The following is an 18,685-nucleotide window of genomic DNA, read 5'->3' as shown; positions in this document are numbered from 1 at the left end:
TGGTAATCGATTACCAGCAGTTAATAAACGTTTTAATTCAAATATTAAAGCCTGTAATCGATTACACAAATATTGTAATCGATTACCAGAGGAGATTTTCAGAAAATAACTTTCAAGAGTCACATCTATTCAAATGGTTTATGAATGGCCATCAAAGGTCTATTTATATGTGACTTGGAAACACGAATTAAGAGAGAGTTTTTGATTGCCCAAAAAGTTTTATCCTCTCAAAAGATTAAGAGAGTTTTTCTAAATTGAAATGTCTTATCCTCTCAAAGAATTCCTTGGTCAAACACTTGCATTTTCAAATAAGGAATTGTGATTGATCTTCATTGTACAATCTGTCTCTTTCAAGAGAGATTTCTTCTTCTTTTCTTTTTACTTCTGAAAAAGGGTTAAGAGACTGAGGGTCTCTTGTTGTAAAGGATTCCTGAACACAAGGGAAGGGTTGTCCCTGTGTGATTCAGACTTTGTAAAAGGATTTTACAAAGAGAGTGGAAAATCTCAAGTGGGTTGCTTGAGGACTGGACGTAGGCACAGGAAGTGACCGAACCAGTATAAATCAAGTTTGCATTTCTCTCTTCCCTTAAACTTCTTTTATTTATTGCTATTTATCTTTTGCCTTTAATGAAGTTTATTCTGAATTATCTTTTGAGTAATTCATGTTAAGGGTGCATTGTTAATCTAAAAAGAGAGAGCGAAATTTTAAATTGGGGAATAGTTCTTGTTATCTTAATTCAACCCCCCCTTCTTAAGATAACTGATGCCATTTGTCTAACAGTAAGAATGCGGGGTGGGCTCGCCCGGTCCGTTGCCAATGCGGGCTTATGCGGGCGGGCCAACCCGCTTACCCACCCCTTCCTATTACATGATGTGAGCAACTAGAGTCTAGGATCCATTCTCTCTGGTAATCTAGGTAATTTACTAGTATCTCCTTCTGTCCAATCCTCCTATCCTCGATGGTGAAGCATTGGTCCCATCTAAATGACTCAAATGAGTCATCTTCATTTTCTTCGTATGTTGCATTCACTTTAAAGAGTCTAGTTCTGCAATTTCTTTTGATATGACCTGATCTGCCAAATCTGAAATATTTGACACTATTTCTCTTCAATTCTACCTCCTCGTTGTCTTGGCTACGTGTCTTCCCTTTGAAGAGGAGAACAAATTCAGTCTCTTGTGCAGGTGATGATGAAGATTGTTGCATAAAAGCTTCTTGATTTGTGAGAAAATTTTGTAACTCCTCCAATGATGGTTGATTGGTCCATCTTTGAATGGACATGATAAATGGAGAATACTCCTTTTTCAAACCCCTGATGATGTATCTCCATCACCTTGCCTCACTGATTTTCTCACTCGGATCTAGCTCAGAAATTTCTGCACAAAGATTTTTAATCTTTAAGAAGTATTCAACAATTGTAAGATTACCTTGCACTGTGGATGCAAGTTCATTTTCCAGCAACTACAATCGAGCAACATTTTTCTTGGAGAAGAGTTTTTCTAGTGTTTCCCATACATCCTTTGGTGTGTCAAGATCTCTAATGTGATCAATTAATTCCTTGTTGACCGCCGTTCTCAGAACAAACAACATCTTCCCACATTTTACCTTCCATTTTCGTCGAGCGTCCGTCGTGTCCGGTGTATTTGGTGGCATTTCCGTATCATTTTTTTGCATGAGATCCCATAAATCCAGCCCTTGGAGAAAAGCTTCCATGCATAGTCGCCAATACTTGTAGTTCAATTGTACAAGTTTCTCAACACCAAACTGCATATTTGATTTGTTTCCTCCAGTTTGCGAGTCCATGAAAACCAATTCAGTCTGCCTTCAATTCTTAGAGTGAATAATTGAAAAAGAGAAGAAAAAAAGCCCAGATCAAAGTCCAAGCTCTAGATACCATAAAACAAATAAATGAATATTTGATATATGAAAAATAGGCTACCAAACCCAATCTGTGTTTTATTGTGTATTGAAGTGAGGAATACAGAGATAGAGTGCTGGTTTTATACATGACTAGTGATGCTAAAATTAGGGAAATAAACTCCTAGACTTTGGCTAAATTTAAAATGACAATGATTCTCCTAATATGTTGAAACAACAACTTATTTTAATTTCATAAATCAAGGGATACTAACAATATTTAAGGATTGGTCATAAAGACATCAGCTGCTTAATTTCCTCAGTTGTGTCATGCATTATTTGTCGCATAGGCTTTTTTCAGCTTGCATGAAAGTGATAGGGTGGAGGAGGGAAGAACTTTCAACTTTCATTATAGAGGAAATGAATTGACAATACCTATCCTTTGTTGAACTTTCATCCTTTGATTGAAAGAGATAAAACAAGGAAATATTATTATAAGTAGGTTTTATATCATTTTCCTCTTCTTTATAAAAGTGAAAGAAAAAAAATGTGAGAGTTTACACACTCACATTTTTTTTTATCTTTCTTCATTACCAAATAAATCACACTCATCTACTCTTTATTCATTTTTTTCCTATTATTTTCCTTAACTTTTACTTCTTCTATTTTCCTTCTCATTAAACAACATACAAAATTATCTAGATTTTTACTCTCTTATTTTTGTTATCTTTTTGCTTCTTTCTATTTGCTATGATTCTATTCCAAAATCAAACTTACCATCAAAGTATTTTTCTATGAACACTCCTATAAAAATTATGTGAGTTTCATAAATATTTTTCCTTTGAACCAAACCGACCATAAAGTCTTTATCTTAATGCATTCAGCTCCTCATTACACACAAACAGGTCACTCCTGTGGTTATCTATCTTTAATAATAAAATAATGATCAGTTCTTTCACTCGTCATCTCCTTTGTTTTTTGGCATTATTATATTACTCCCACTTGCACGAGTTGTGCCTTCTTTCCTCTGCTTCTTTGTTCCATGGTTTTGCGATTTTCTCTAAACAAATTTCATTTTGAAATTCAATAGGCCAGGCAATGTCTCACTAGCTTGCAGGCCTAGGAGGTCACATCGCTGAAGCTCGTCTTCAAAGACCCATGTTGAGCTTCCTCATGTTCTTCGTTCCACCATTTCGTGACTTAATTCAAATTTCAAAATTTTTAGTTTCACTTTTAAACAAGTGGCCTGAATAACTTAAGAGTGATGGGGGTGAATTAAGTTTCAAATTTTTTCCCTAAACAATTTTAATTCTCTCTTTAAAAGATATATGCAGACTTAATATGCAGAAAAAGAAGCAATGAACAATTTATTCGATGCTCTTTAAATGTGCAAAATAAAATTAAACTGCAATAATGTAAATGAGATTAGGGAAGAGAGAATTGCAAACTCAATTTATACTGGTTCGGTCACTTCCTGTGCCTACGTCCCGTCCTCAAGCAATCGACTTGAGATTTCCATTACCCTTGTAAATTCCTTTACAACATCTGAACCACCTAGGGATACCTTTCCCTTGTGTTCAGAAAAACTTACAAATCAACAGACCCACTGCCTCTTGATTACAACAACAATTTGTTTTTGAAGTACAATTTTTTTTTTCTCTTTAACAAAAGAATAATACAACTTGAAGAACTTAGAAGAATCCTTAATTGTTATGCAAGTTTTTGGCCAAAGGTTTGCTTTTGAGAGAACAAAACAATGAAGTTCTGAAAAACTTTGAGGATTTTCAAACACAAGTCACATATTTATAGGCCTTTGGTGGTTTTTCAAACTCTCATGAAAGGATGTGACTTTTTAGAGTTATTTTTTGAAATTTTCTCACTGGTCATCGATTACATATCTTTTGATGTAAGCTCCATTGGAGCTTGTAGGCCTAGGATTTTCTTCATCAATGGATTCCTTTGCTTCTTGGAAGATGAATGGCAATGGAATGGAGAAGGAAGAGAGAGAGGAGACGCCACTTCAAGGAGAAGATGAGTATAGAAGAAGCTCACCACCATAGGAGGCCATGGATAAGAGCATGGAGGAAGAAGGAGATGAATGAAGGGAAAGGGAGGGAAGAGCATGAAATTTTGTGCTCTAAGAGAGCTCTAAAATTTGAATTTGAATTTTCAAAAGATCAAAGTTGAAAAAAATGCACACACATGACCTCTATTTATAGCCTATGTGCACACAAAATTGGAGGGAAATTTGAATTTCAATTCAAATTTCACTTGAATTTGAAATTGAATTTGTGGAGCCAAACTTTGGTGCCAAAATTTCACTAATTATGATTAGTTAATTTTAGTTATGGTTCAGCCCACTCATCCAAGATTAATTCCAAGATTCTCCACTAAGTGTGCTTAGGTGTCATGAGTCATGTAAAGCATGAAGGACATGCACAAAGTGTGACTATATGATGTGGTAATGGGGTGTCGTAAGCAAATGCTCACCTCCCCCGCTAAAATTTAATTGGATTGGACTTCTACCAATTCAATTAAATTTATTTCCAACCACACACATCAAATATTCACTTAGTGCATATGAAATTACAAAACTACCCCTAATACAAAAACTAGTCTAGGTGCCCTAAAATACAAGGGCTGTAAAATCCTATATTTCTAGGGTACCCTACCTACAATATGGAGCCCTAAATACAAGGACCAAATATAATGACATCCTATTCTAATATGTACAAAGATAATTGGACCCAACCTTGGCCCATGGGCTCAGAAATCTACCCTGAGGTTCATGAGAACCCTAGGGCCTTCTTCAGTAGCTCTAGCCCAATCCTCTTGGAGCCTCTGGCTCATTGCTCTAGTGACTGGTCCCTTCCTAGGGAGGATTGCATCATCCTCTTCCCCTTGAAGAGGATTTGAACTCAAATCTGTTAGTTCCTCCTCCTCAATATCAGTTCCACCTACAAAATGAATTAAATCTGAAATGTTAAAAGTGGTGCTGACTCCACACTCTTCTAGGAGGTCCAACCTATAGGCATTGTTATTGATCCTCTCCAAAACCTGAAAAGTTCCATCCCCTCTAGGGCTAAGCTTGGATTTCCTTTTAGTAGGGAATCTATCCTTCCTAAGATGGAGCCAAACACAGTCACCTGTAGAAGCAAAGCTTCATGGTGAATCAAAGGTGATTCAAAGGTGTTTTGATGATAACAATGATGATAACAAAAGATGATGACAAAGGTGATGACAACAAGCTCAAAGATCAATCAAGAACAAGAGTTCAAGATAAGAATCAAGAAGAATTCAAGACTCAAGAAGAAAGTCTAGAGACAAGAATCAAGATTCAAGGTTTAAGATCTCAAGAATCAAGATCAAGATTCAAGGCTCAAGATTCAAGAATGAAGAGAAGACTCAATCAAGATAAGTATTAAAAAGTTTTTTCAAAACTTTGAATAGCACATGAGTTTTTGACAAAACCTTTTACCAAAGAGTTTTTACTCTCTGGTAATCGATTACCATATTGTTGTAATAGATTACCAGTAGCAAAATGAGTTTGAAAAAGTTTTCAAACTGAATTTACAACGTTCCAATTATTTTCAAAAGGCTGTAATCGATTACAATGTTTTGGTAATTGATTACTAGTGTCCTTGAACGTTGAAATTCAAATTCAAATGTGAAGAGTCATATCCTTTCACTTAAAAGCCTTGTGTAATCGATTACACTAATTTGGTAATCGATTACCAGTGACTGTTTTTGATAAATCAAAAGATGTAACTCTTAAAAAATGTTTTTGACTTTTTCAAATTTTTTTTAAGTTTTTCTAAAAGTTATAACTCTTCTAAATGGTCTTCTTGACCAGACATGAAGAGTCTATAAAAGCAAGGCTTTGTTTTGCATTTCAAGAATCTTGAACACTTATTCATACAATCCTTTACAAGCCTTGAATCTCTTTGAACTTCTTCTTCATCTTTGTACCAAAAAGCTTTCTGAAGTTTTCTGGTTTTCTAAACCTTGAAAACTTGTGCTATTCATCTTTTCATTCTTTTCTCCCTTTGCCAAAAAGAATTCGCCAAGGACTAACCGCCTGAATTCTTTTTGCGTCTCTCTTCTCCCTTTTCCAAAAGAACGAAGGACTAACCGCCTGAATTCTTTTGTGTCTCCCTTCTCCCTTGTCAAAGAATTCAAAACGACACAATATGAGAATTCTTTTGATTCTTCCCATTCCCTAATACAAAAGTGTTCAAAGGACTAACCGCCTGAGAATTCTTTTGTATCCCCATTCACAAAGTATCAAAGGTTTAACAGCCTGAGATCTTTGTCTCAACACATTGGAGGGTACATCCTTTGTGGTACAAGTAGAGGGTACATCTACTTGGGTTTGACTGAGAACAAGAGAGGGTGCATCTCTTGTGGATCAGTTCTAGTGGAGGGTACATCCACTAGGTTCAAAGAGAACAAGGGAGGGTACATCCCTTGTGGATCTTTGCTTGTAAAAGGATTTTTACAAGGTTGAAAGAAATCTCAAGGACCGCAGGTCGCTTGGGGACTGGATGTAGGCACGGGTTGTTGCCGAACCAGTATAAAAACTCTTGTGTGTTTGTTTCCATCTTCTCTACTCTTTTACTTTCCGCTGTGCATTTAATTTCCGTTTTTACTTTTTGTTAAGTTTCTCTTCTACTCCTCATTCTCTTAACAATTTAGTAAAAGCCTTAAAAGAGTAATTTTTAATTAGTAAAGGTTTAGGAATAATTAATTCAACCCCCCCTTCTTAATTATTCTGAGGCCACTCGATCCAACATCACCCTCATTAAGAACTAGTTCTTTTCTTCCTCTATTGCCTTTAGTTGAATACACCTTTGTTTGGTTCTCTATTTGGTTCTTAACCTTCTCATGCAACTTCTTTACAAACTCTGACCTAGATTTCCCTTCTTTATGTATAAAAGAAGTGTCTAGTGCGAAGGGAATGAGGTCCAACGGTGTTAGGGGATTGAACCCATAGACAACATCAAAAGGGGACTGCTTGGTGGTTCTATGAACCCCCCTGTTGTAGGCAAATTCTACATGAGGAAGTGATGTGCCATTATTTTCTCCTATTTCTTAACCCTTTTTGCACCATTTTAAGTACTGATTAATCTTAATTGTCAAATTAATTAGGCAGTTTTATTATTTGGGCCCATTAAGCTAAATTGATGTTTTTAATCTAATTTCAGGAATTAATGAAGCATTGGGCTTGAATCCAGAATTGGGCTTGGACTTGAAGAGAACAGACTATTTTATTCTACAAAATTAGATCTTATCTTATCTTTATCTTATCTAGATATTATTTAGATTTGATCTCATTTAGATATTATTTAATCTAGATCTTATCTTATCTAGATTTAAATTTATTTTATTTATGGGCTTGGATTTAAAAGAGATTTGTAAGCTTTGGGGCTGAAAAACTATATAACAGCACCAAGGTTCTAGTTTAGCTCTCTCTCTCTCCTCTCTCTTCTATTTTTCGTTTTTAGTTTTAGTCTCTCTTCTCTTTCTCTTTTATTTTCGTTTTTTACAATTCCAGTTCAGACTTTTAGTTTTATCAATAAAATTTCATTCTCTATTTGAATAATGGAAGGCTAAGTCCGTAGCGTTGTTTTCTCTTGAGGATCAAGCACAGTTCTCTTTGAGGTTCTATTATTACTGTTAAATTCTGTTCAGTTTTTCCTCTTCACTAATTACTCTAGATTTGTTGCTATTAATTCATGCATGCTTAGTGCTTGATTAATTGTCTCTGTGCTTAATTTTGTTCATGCTTAATGATCTTTTATGAGTAATTGACGTGTGTGATGCTTAATCACATAATGAATGCTTTATGTTAAATTTCGCTTAGTAATTTAATTTAGGGTTGGATTATATGGTTGAACTGATAAAGGATAAATTCTCGCAACCTAGGATAAGAGACTTGCTTGTGAATCAAGGGGAAGCAACGAATTTTAATTCTGATATTTTTCTAATTGAATTGTACTCGCTATTTAATTTACAAAAGCAAACAACCCCCCCCCCCCCCCAATTTGTTACTATTTCCTACTATCTGTTATGAACATTTGGTTTATCATTGCTCGTTGGGAAACGACCTAGGATCACTTCCTAGTTACTACATTTTAATGTTTATTTGATTTGGGTACGACCTCGATCAAATTTGGCGCCGTTGCCGGGGAGCAGTGTCCAAAGGTTCATAATAGCTAGTGTCGTGTTAGTGTTTAATTCTTTCGTGTTTTATGTTTAATTGTTAGTGTTGTGTTAGTGTGTGTTAGTGTTGTTTAGTGTCTTGGTATTTTGTTTAGTGTGTGTTCTGTTTTAGTTTTTCTATTAAGCGCTTCCCCTGTTTCAGTTTTGGGTGTTTTGCTGTGAATAGTGTTTTGCGATGGATTTAGCGACCACTTTTGCTTGCGGCAAAACAGAGTAGTAGTGGAAATCATGTAGCGACGGATTTTAGTGACCACCCTTGCTGAATTATTTGGGATTTTTTGTTTTAGTAGCTAAAGTTGTTATTTTTGGCTGAATTTTTTTGTGGTAACTTCTTTTAATCTATATTTTGTGGGAAAAATAGCAAGAGCCTTTAGTTTGGTCAGATTTGAAAGTTCCAAAAAAGTAGCAAATTTGATTTTTGTCTAAACTTCAAACGGCCATAACTTTTGCTCCGGTTATCAGAATCGCTATTATTATATATGTATTTGGGCTAGAAAAAAATTTCCTATGCCGTTACAGCCGACCTATAAGGTTGCTCACAAAATTTTTATATAGTTAGACTTCGAATTTCCATCGTCCAAAGAAAATGATTCTATCTAAAGTTTTTTATTTTTCAAGTATTATTCTCTTATTTTTCTTAACTTATCATTTTTAGCTTATATAGTTAGACTTCGAATTTTCATTTGAAATTTTTTGTGCTATCTTTTGATCATTTTATAAGGTTGCTCACAAAATTTCAAGTCATTTGGACATCATTTGATGGTAGTTGTAGTTCAAACCAACACTGTTACTTGCATACGAAGACAACTAATTGTGCATGCTGAATTTAGTGTATGACTAGAGGAAATCCATCTGACTTACAACCCTTTGATCCTGAGATAGATAGGACATTTCATAGATTAGTTAGACATCATTTAGTACCTTTTGAGCATCCTGAGCATTCTGTTATTGGTGATTTTGAGCATTATAGTTTTGAGCATTCTGATTTTGAATATTCTGAGAACATGACACACCCTCCACCCCGTGAGAGGACTCTAAGGGAATTGGATGCACCTGATTTCACCTATGAAAGCTTGTGCATCCAATACCCTGATGAGGATGTCCCATGTGTTCTTAAAATTGGACTGATCCATTTGCTTCCAAAGTTTCATGGCCTTGCAGGGGAAGACCCACACAAGCATCCGAAAGAATTCCATATTGTCTGCTACACCATGAAACCACCAGATGTCCAGGAGGATCACATATTTCTGAAGGCCTTTCCTCTTTCTTTAGAGGGAGTGGCAAAGAACTGGCTATATTACCTTGCTCCCAGGTCCATCACGTGTTGGGATGACCTCAAGAGAGTATTCTTAGAAAAAAAATTTCCCTACTTCCAGGACCACGTCCATCAGAAAATATATTTCAGGCATTAGACAACTTAGTGGAGAGAGACTATATGAATATTGGGAGAGATTTAAAAAATTATGTGCTACTTGCCCTCACCACCAGATTTCAGAGCAGCTTCTCCTCCAATATTTTTATGAAGGACTCAGCAACATGGAAAGAAGTATGATAGATGCTGCCAGTGGTGGAGCCCTTGGAGACATGACCCCTGCTGAAGCCAAAAATTTAATTGAGAAGATGGCTTCCAACTCCCAACAATTCAGTGCCAGAAATGATGTTATTGTCATTAGAGGAGTGCATGAAGTAGCCACGAATTCATCTTCATCAGGTGAGACTAAGAAGCTTGAAGGTAAACTAGATGCCTTGGTTAACCTGGTAACCCAACTAGCCATGAATCAGAAATCTGCACCTGTCGCCAGACTCTGTGGTTTATGCTCCTCTGCCGACCACCACACAGACCTTTGCCCTTCTGTGCAACAATTTGAAGCAATTGAACAGCCTGAAGCTTATGCTGCAAACATCTACAACAGACCTCCTCAACCTGAGCAGCAAAATCAGCCACAACAGAATAACTATGACCTCTCCAGCAACATGTACAATCCCGGAAGGAGGAATCATCCCAACCTTAGATCGTCGAATCCTTCACAACAGCAGCAGCAACAACAACAAACTTATTTTCAAAATGTTGTTGGCCCAAGCAGACCATACGTTCCTCCACCAATCCAGCAACAACAACAGCAACAGCCCCTGAAATAACAAACAGTTGAGGCCCCTCCGCAACCTTTCCTTGAAGAACTTGTGAGGCAAATGACTATGCAAAACATGCAGCTTCAACAAGAGACCAGAGCCTCCATTAAGAGCTTAACTAATCAGATGGGACAATTGGCTACACAGTTAAATCAACAACAGTCCCATAATTCTGACAAATTACCTTCTCAATCTGTCCAGAATCCCAAAAATATGAGTGTCATTGCATTGAGGTCGGGAAAGTAGTGTCAAGAACCTCAACCAGCAGCATCTTCCTCATCTGCAAATGAACCTGCTCAACTTCACTCTACTCCAGAAAAAGATGATGACAAAAATTTAAAGAGTAAGTTACCTAACAATTTCTATGCAGGTGAATCCAAAGAGAAGCAGCATATCCCTCTTCCATTCCCTCCAAGAGCAATTTCCAACAAAAAAATGGAAGAGGCAGAGAAGGAGATCTTGGAAACATTTAGGAAAGTAGAGGTAAACATACCTCTACTGGATGCAATAAAGCAAATTCCAAGATATGCTAAATTCTTGAAGGAGTTGTGCACTAATAAGCGAAAGCTTAAAGGAAGTGAAAGAATTATTATCAGCAGACATGTCTCCGCATTGATTGGTAAATCTGTTTCCCAAATCCCTGAAAAATGTAAAGATCCACGTACATTCAACATACCTTGTATTATAGGGAACAATAAGTTTGACAATGCCATGCTAGATTTTGGAGCTTCTGTTAGTGTTATGCCTCTGTCTATTTTTAATTCTCTATCTCTAGGTCCTTTGTAGTCAACTGATGTGGTAATTCATTTACCTAATAGAAGTGTTGCATATCCTGCTGGTTTCATAGAGGATGTCATAGTTAGAGTTGGTGAGCTGATTTTCCCTGTTGATTTTTATATTTTAAATATGGAAGAGGGATTTTCTAAAGGATCAGTTCCCATCATTCTAGGCAGACCTTTTATGAAAACTGCTAGAACTAAGATAGATGTATATGCAGGCACACTATCTATGGAGTTTGGTGATATAACTGTTCATTTTAATATTCTTGATGCTATGAAACACCCACCTGAAGATCTTTATGTATTTCGTATTGAAATAATTGACCATATTGTTGATGAATACATGACTGATCTTCATTCTAATCTACATGCCTGTCACACTTCATGCATTGAATCTGAATTTGTACTTGATCATATGTCTAAATTTGATGCTGAGAGTGAATCTGAATTTGATATTGATTACATGTCTGCTGAAGTTTTACCTCTTGAGATTGATTTTATAGAGTCAGATAGAACTAACCATGTTTCAGGAAGTACACATACCCCTGACTTTCTTTATGAGGTACAGGCTGAGAAACCATCTTTTTCTACCACTATCCAGCCATCCAATCTAGAATTGAAGCCTCTGCCATCAAATTTAAAATATGCTTACTTGGATGATATAAAAAGTTTTCCAGTAATTATATCTGCCTCCCTTGTTGATGAGCAAGAGGAGAAGTTGTTATCAGTTCTCAAGAAGCATAAGAAGGCTATAGGCTGGACCCTGGCAGACATTCTTGGTATTAGCCCATCTACATGTATGCATCGAATAAATTTAGAATATGGGGCAAAACCAGTAAGACAGCCACAGAGAAGACTCAACCCGGTGATTCTTGATGTAGTGAAGAAGGAGGTAACCCAGCTTTTGCAAGCTGGAATCATTTATCCTATCTCTGGTAGCCAATGGGTGAGTCCCGTCCAGGTAGTTTCGAAGAAAACCGGCCTCACCGTGATAAAAAATGAGAAGGATGAGCTGATTCCTACTCGAGTGCAGAACAGTTGGAGAGTATGCATCGACTATAGGAGGCTGAACCAGGTTACCAAAAAGGACCATTTTCCACTACCATTCATTGACCAGATGCTTGAACGCCTGGCAGGTAAATCTCACTACTGTTTCCTTGATGGTTTTTCTGGTTATATGCAAATCACTATTGCTCCTGAGGATCAACAAAAGACCACATTCACCTGTCCCTTCGGCACTTTTGCCTATAGGAGGATGTCTTTCGGTCTGTGCAATGCCCCTGGTACCTTCCAGCGGTGCATGATTAGTATTTTTAGTGATTTTTTAGAAAATTGCATATAGGTATTTATGGATGATTTCACTGTATATGGATCCTCTTTTGATGTTTGTTTGGATAGTCTGGAAAAGGTTTTGAATAGATGCACTAAAACTAACCTTGTTCTAAATTTTGAAAAATGTCATTTTATGGTTGAGCAAGGTATAGTTTTAGGCCACATTATTTCCAATAAGGGCATTGAAGTAGATCCTGCAAAAATTTCTGTTATTTCACAATTGCCTTACCCCTCTTGCGTGCGAGAGGTGCGATCTTTTCTTGGTCATACAGGATTCTACAGGCGCTTTATAAGAGATTTTAGCAAAGTAGCCCTTCCACTATCCAACTTGTTGCAAAAGGAGGTGGAGTTTGACTTTAATGATAAATGCAAAGAGGCTTTTGATTGCCTCAAAAGAGCACTGACTACCACCCCATCATCCAGGCACGCGACTGGACAACCCCTTTTGAGCTTATGTGTGATGCATCAAATTATGCATTAGGGGCTGTCCTTGCTCAGAAAATTGATAAATTGCCTAGGGTGATATATTATGCTTTTAAGACTTTAGATGCTGCCCAAGCGAATTATACTACTATTGAGAAAGAGCTACTAGCCATAGTTTTTGCTCTTGAAAAATTTCGTTCTTATTTGCTTGGTACTCGCATTATTGTTTATATTGACCATGCAGCTTTAAAGTACTTGTTGCAGAAGGCTGATTCAAAGCCTACGTTGATCCAATGGATGCTCTGGCTCCAAGAGTTTGACTTGGAGATCCGTGATAGGAGCGGAGCACAAAATTTAGTTGCTGATCATTTGAGTTAGATCGAACATGTGTCTGATGAGGACTCACCCATTCAGGATGATTTCCCGGATGATCATTTATATATATTGTATAGTATTTCTGATTCTCTTTCTACTCCCTGGTTTGCTAACATTGTCAATTATTTAGTTGCTTCTGTTTTTCCTCCCTTAACATCTAAGGCCAAAAAAGATAAAATTAAAAGTGATGGTAAGCATTTTATTTGGGATGACCCCTACTTGTGGAAATTGTGCAATGATCAGGTCATTAGAGGATGCATTGCAGATCATGAGACTGACTTAGTCCTGCAGTTCTGTCATTCTTCCGCACCGGGAGGTCATCTGGGTGTTCAAAGGACAACCCGCAAAGTGCTTGACTGTGGCTTTTATTGGCCCACCATCTTTAAAGATGCGTGGAAGATTTGTAGCACTTATGAGCAGTGTCAGAGAGCAGGAAGTGCACTTACATGGCGATAGCAAATGCCTCAGCAACCTATGCTATTTTGTGAGGTGTTTGATGTCTGGGGTATAGATTTCATGGGTCCTTTTCCTGTATCTTTTGGTTATGTTTACATTCTCCTTGCAGTTGATTATGTTTCAAAATGGGTGGAAGCCAAGCCCACTAGAACTAATGATGCTAAGGTTGTTGTAGATTTTGTCAGATTTAATTTGTTTTGCAGGTTTGGAGTACCTAAAGCAATCATTAGTTATCAAGGAACCCATTTTTGCAACAAATAAATGCATGCCTTGCTTAAAAAGTATGGGGTTGTCCACAGGGTATCCACACTATACCACCCCCAAACCAATGGACAGGCAGAAATTTCTAACAGGGAGATCAAGAGAATTTTAGAGAAGATTGTGCAACCAAGCAGGAAAGATTGGAGTACCAGGCTAGATGATGCTCTTTGGGCACATCGGACTACCTACAAAGCACCCATAGGAATGTCTCCTTATCGGGTTGTCTTTGGAAAGGCATGTCATCTTCCAGTGGAGATTGAGCACAAAGCATACTGGGCAGTGAAGACCTGCAACTTCTCTATGGATCAAGCTGGTGAGGAAAGAAAGTTGCAACTGAGTGAGTTAGATGAGATCTGCCTAGAAGCCTACGAGAATGCCAAGTTCTACAAAGAAAAGACCAAGAAGTTCCATGATAGCATGATAATTAAAAAGGACTTCATGGTTGGGAAAAAAGTGTTATTGTATAATTCTAAGCTTGGACTCATGAGTGGTAAGTTGAGGTCTAAGTGGATTGGTCCTTTTGTTGTTACTAATGTTTTTCCTTATGGTACAATTGAGATCAAAAGCGACTCCATAAACAAGAGCTTCAAGGTCAATGGACACCGACTTAAGCCATTCCTCACAAACCCTTCTTTAGTGGATGTAGTGGTGGAAGAGACTTCCTTACTCCATCCTACTCTTCCTCTACCATGACTTAAGGAGTTTTTCTTTCCTATCTCCTTCTTTACTTTTATTACATTTGTCCGATTCTATTTGATGGTTCAATTTCTTTTAATCTTATAATTGAGCCACATTGAGGACAATGTGTTGTTTAAGTATTGGGGGGGGGGGAATGTGTTCTTTGGTTTTGGTTTTGTTAGTCGTGTTAAATTAGTTTAATTTTCTTAGTTTTGTTGTGTTAAATTTGCATGTTTGTCTTTGAATTATAGGATATGTTCAAGTAATGGGTAATTGTTCTGAAAATAAAAGTTTGTTGACATTTTGTGACTTGAAATCCTTGCTTTTCCTTTACATGTCATGATAGTTTTGAAAGCTCAATTTGAAAGTGATAAGTTTACCTTTGTGAGAATTCGAGTCATCCATCATCATAATTTTTTGGTGTGTTTTGCCCCATTGATTGCTTGCACAATAGCCTTGGCTTGATTCTTGTTGATGCTTCCTAATTCACATGCATATTTGGAAATGATTTCGGCAATTTCGTTCTTATAAGCTTCTAGCCAAATGGACTTACCTTGAATTAATTCTTTTGATAGCCCCTTTGAGCCTATTTTCCCCTTTCTTTTTTTTTTGAAGCTCATTACAAGCCTTAAGTGAAAAACCATGATATCACCTTACCCTTAAGGAATTTTGGAGCTTTGGAATTGTTTTGGGAATAAGCTGGGAATAAGTATGGGGGGGTATGTTTCATTGTGATGTGCCATCATTTTCTTCTATTTTCTAAACCCTTTTTGCACCATTTTAATTACTGATTGGTCTTAATTGTCAATTAATTAGGCAGTTTTATTATTTGGGCTCATTTAGCTAATTTGATGTTTTTAATCTAATTTCAGGAATTAATGAAACATTGGGCTTAATCCGGATTTTGGTTGTGGACTTGAAGAGGGCAATTAAAGCAGCGCTTACCTTAGTTAATTTCTAATTAGGAAATTTCGAATTTTATTTTGTGGTTCAGTGTTTATTTCGTTTTGGGCTAGAGTATTGCAATAGGGTCCAGTGACTTTGAGTGACTCTTTTTAAATAGCAGCCTTGGGATTCGTGCAAGGGGATTCTGTTATGCCATTCATTATTCAGAGCTTTGTTTAGGGTTTTATGTTTTTCTGCTTGGATGCTACTGTTCACGTAATGCAATTTTCCATTTCCTGCTTCTAATTACAATTTTGTTCTTGTTTCTTCTTCTACTTTCATTTACGTTTCTGTTTTCATTTTCGTTTCTGTCTCATTTACATTTCTGTTTATTTACGTTTCTGCTTCATGTTTCATTTACGTTTTCTGTTTGAAACTATGGAAGACTAAATATTCTGGTGTTGTTTCCTTCTGAGGACGAAGCCCAACTCTCTTTGAGGTTTCATTGATAATGTGGTTCCCTGGCAGTTTTCCCTTCACCAGTTAACCCAAATCCGTGAACATTAATCAGTGCACGCTTCGTGTTCGATTAATTGCCTCTGAGCCTAACTTGCGTTCATGCTTAATGGACGAAGGGCTAACTGGTGTATGTGGGTGCCTAATCAAGTATTGACAACCCTAAGTTGATTTTCGCTTAGTATATTGAAATAAGGTTGGATTAAGTGGTTAACTGTTGGGACGAATTCTCCATAACCCAGGATAAGAGAATGGCTTCTGAATCAGAGGAAACAACCCATTTTTAATATTATTAGTTTCGTATTCCAGTTTACTTGTTCTGCTCCTTAAATCACAAAACAAACAAACCCCCCCAATCGTTACTGTTACTGCAAGTATATTATGAACATTTGGTTTATCATTGCTCGTTGGGAAATGACCTAGGATCACTTCCTAGTTATTGCATTTTCATGTTTATTTGATTCAGGTACGGCCTCGATCAAATTTGGCGCCATTGTCGGGGAGTAGTGTCCAAAGGTTCATAATAACTAGCTAGTGTTGTATGTTTAATTCTTTCGTGTTTTAAGTTTAATTGTTAGTATTGTGTTAGTATGTGTGTTAGTGTTGTTTAGTGTCCTGGTATTTTGTTTAGTGTGTGTTCTGTTTCAGGTTTCCTATTAAGCGCTTCCCCTGTTTCAGTTTTGGGTGTTTTGCTGTGAATAATGTTTTGCGACGGACTTAGCGACCACTTTTTCTTGCGGCAAAACAGAGTAGTATTAGAAATAAAGTAGAGACGGATTTTAGCGACCACCCATGCTGAATTATTTGAGATTTTTTGTTTTAGTAGCTAGGGTTGTTATTTTTGGATGATTTTTTTGTGGTAACTTCTTTTAATCTATATTTTGTGGGAAAATTAGCTAGAGACTTTAGTTTGGTCAGATTTGAAAGTTCCAAAAAAGTAGCAAATTTTGTGTTAGTTGAAACTTCAAACGGCCATAACTTTTGCTCCGATTATCAGAATCGCAATTATTATATATGTATTTGGGGTAGAAAAAAATTTCCTACGCCGTGGTAGCCCGCCATAGGCTGACTGAGGTCTCCATCGTCCAAAAATAGTGATTCTGTCAAAAGTTTTTTATTTTTCAAGTTTTATTCACTTATTTTTCTTAACCTACCATTTTTAGCTTCCATAGTTAGACTTTGAATTTTTGCCTGAAATTTTTGTGCTATCTTCTCATCATTTTATAAGGTTGCTCACAAAAATTCAAGCCATTTGGATATCATTTGAGGGTAGCTGTAGTTCAAACCTGCACCTTTATTTACATGACAAGGCAACTAGTTGTGTATGCTGAATGTAGTGTATGACTAGAGGCAATCCATCTGACTTACAACCCTTTGATCCTGAGATAGATAGGACATTTCATAGATTAGTTAGGTATCATTTTATACCTTTTGATCATCCTGAGCATTCCATTACTGGTGAATTTGTGCATTCTGTTATTGGTGATTTTGAACATCCTGATTTTGAGCATTATAATTTTGAGCATTCTGATTCTGAGCATTCTGATTTTGAACATTCTGAGAACATGGCACAACCTCCACCCCGTGAGAGGATTCTAAGGGAAATGGCTGCACCTGATTTCACCTACGAAAGCTTGTGCATCCAATACCCTGATGAGGATGTCCCATATGTTCTTAAAACTGGACTGATTCATTTGCTTCCAAAGTTTCATGGCCTTGCAGGTGAAGACCCGCACAAACATTTGAAGGAATTTCATATTGTCTGCTCCACCATGAAACCCCCAGATGTCCAAGAGGATCATATATTTCTGAAGGTTTTTCCTCATTCTTTAGAGGGAGTGGCAAAGGACTGGTTGTATTACCTTGCTCCATGATCCATCACGAGCTGGGATGACCTTAAGAGAGTATTCTTAGAAAAAAAATTTCCCTGCTTCTAGGACCACAGCCATCAGGAAGGATATCTCAGGTATTAGACAACTCAGTGGAGAGAGCCTGTATGAGTACTGGGAGAGATTTAAAAAAATATGTGCTAGTTGCCCTCACAATTAGATTTCGGAGCAGCTTCTTCTCCAATATTTTTATGAAGGACTCAGTAATATGGAGAGAAGTATGATAGATGCTGCCAGTGGTGGAGCCCTTGGAGACATGACTCCTGCCGAAGCCAGAAATTTAATTGAGAAGATGGCTTCCAACTCCCAGCAGTTTAGCGCCAAAAATGATGCTATAGTCATTAGAGGAGTGCATGAGGTAGCTACAAACTCAGCTGCATCATCTGAAACTAAGAAGCTTGAAGGCAAAATGGATGCATTGGTTAACTTGGTAACCTAGCTGGCCTTGAACCAGAAATATGTACCTGTTGCAAGGGTCTGTGGTTTGTGCTCCTCTGCTGACCACCATACAGACCTTTGCCCTTCCATGCAGCAACCTGGAGCAATTGAGCAGCCCGAAGCTTATGCTGCAAACATTTACAATAGACCTCCTCAACCTCAGTAGCAAAATCAACCACAAAAGAACAATTAAGACCTCTCCAACAACAGATACAACCCTGGATGGAGGAATCACCCTAATCTCAGATGGTCTAGCCATCAACAACAACAACAACAACAGCCTACTCCTTCCTTCCAAAATGCTGCTAGCCCAAGCAGACCATACATTCCTCCACCAATCCAACAACAGCAACAACCCCAGAAATAGGCAACAGTTGAGGCTCCTCGACAACCTTCGCTCGAAGAACTTGTGAGGCAAATGACTATGCAGAACATGCAGTTTCAAC

General features: G+C 37.3%; 1 non-coding gene across 1 annotated transcript; it reads right to left on the bottom strand.

Moving 5' to 3' along the window:
* Window positions 1–17,856: 17,856 nt before the first annotated feature.
* Window positions 17,857–17,963, bottom strand: LOC121174683 (small nucleolar RNA R71). Its single transcript, XR_005890957.1, has one exon. It is a non-coding gene; the product is annotated as a small nucleolar RNA R71 (small nucleolar RNA).
* Between the last annotated feature and the right edge of the window lie 722 nt (window positions 17,964–18,685).

This window comes from Glycine max, chromosome 3, assembly GCF_000004515.6.
Source record: "Glycine max cultivar Williams 82 chromosome 3, Glycine_max_v4.0, whole genome shotgun sequence".
Lineage (NCBI taxonomy): Eukaryota > Viridiplantae > Streptophyta > Magnoliopsida > Fabales > Fabaceae > Glycine > Glycine max.
This window is presented reverse-complemented; position numbering and strand designations above follow the sequence as displayed.